Source organism: Octopus bimaculoides, chromosome 3 (assembly GCF_001194135.2).
Source record: "Octopus bimaculoides isolate UCB-OBI-ISO-001 chromosome 3, ASM119413v2, whole genome shotgun sequence".
NCBI lineage: Eukaryota > Metazoa > Mollusca > Cephalopoda > Octopoda > Octopodidae > Octopus > Octopus bimaculoides.
The window spans coordinates 132,197,659-132,199,252 of record NC_068983.1 but is presented as its reverse complement, the minus strand read 5'-3'; positions in this window follow the sequence as shown (position 1 = coordinate 132,199,252).

The following is a 1,594-nucleotide window of genomic DNA, read 5'->3' as shown; positions in this document are numbered from 1 at the left end:
TATGTATGTATGTATATATATGCGTGCATCTGTATGTGTAGATATACGTGGACGTAATCCTATATATGATTTAACATTATTCCTTGATTGCTTACTTTCTATGCAAACACCCATAACACTAGTATTGTACCTACTCTCTGAAATGTGCTTTACAGGCACTTTGAGATTTTTCCCGTTTCGCAAACTTTTTTATACACTATAAATCATTATATATTCATACTGAATGCATAAACATACCATCAGTTTGAGAGATGAAGGCTATAAATTTTATGCATACATCCTAGTGTCCTTTCAAATTTATGAAAACAATATTTGCCTTTCATATCTATATGTAATAAACTACTTTCTAATTTTCTGAATATTTTGAAAAAAATAGCTTCGAAATAGATGATCGGTTGTTTTTATTTACATATTAAATGAGTTAAATATTTATATTGCTCTCGTGTTATTAAAGAGATCGCGGGAATAATTTCACGCCGATGTTTACTGAAGTCACTGAACTTATGTAAATCGTTGCAAAAATTAATTAGTAAATCAACAAAAATTTTACCTTGATGTCTAATACCAGGCATTTAATATTCCATAAGTAAGAGGAGCACATTTTAACTGAGCATTGATAAGTAGATAAATATATCATAAATATCACACTACCGTAAATAAGTATGTTCGATAATCTATACTTCAAACGGATTGAGGGTCACAGATGGAAGCTGCTCGAATGCATTTCACTTGACTGTAAAGAACATGATCCTCAACAACGGTAACAGATACAGCAGCAACATGAACATTATAAGACAGCAACATAACAGAAGAAACATCAAGAACATCGGTAAAAACTGCAATAATATTAAAAGTAGGTACGATTCTCAGAATATGCAATAACATATAGTAATACTACTATAAGGTATATAAATAATGTTGTATTTGAGGAGGCGATACGTAGTAATGGCCTGTGAAGATCTTCCTAAACTACTGTAGAGGGTATGATTGATGATATGTTTCAGTGTCTACATTTCAGTATCTCGTTCGGAATGGTGAATGAATGAATAACGATTTAGTTTCTTTGGGAAAGAGATATGTGTGTCGTACTGCAGCAATTGAGTCGGGAAGGTAACATTAAACCCAATTTGATTCCTGGATAGTATCACTAATGCTTACATTCCATAGATTATACTAATAAATGCAGAATATATATGAATAAATGTTAGTCGTTCTGCGTTTTCATTTTTATAGTAAGCGAGTATGCTTTTGAGTGGTGTGACAGTATCATACTCGATATGTAAATAGTACTCATATATGACAAACATTAGCCGTGGTTAAGGAGGGCAAAGTATCAGAATTGAAGTATTTATGTCGGTTCCTAGAGATCTACCTGCCAAAAATACAGGATTTGATTTATCATGGGTGCTTAATCATCATAAAACATTGTGAAAGCTTATGTAGGTAGCATTCTGAGATATTTAGTTGTAAAGTTATTTCATAACAAAGAGAATTGTTCTAACAATATTCTGAAAGAGTTCCATGACGATTCGTGCAAGAGTGATAAACATTTCATTCCTATATTCTCATAAAAATCGTGATGCCACTTCATATA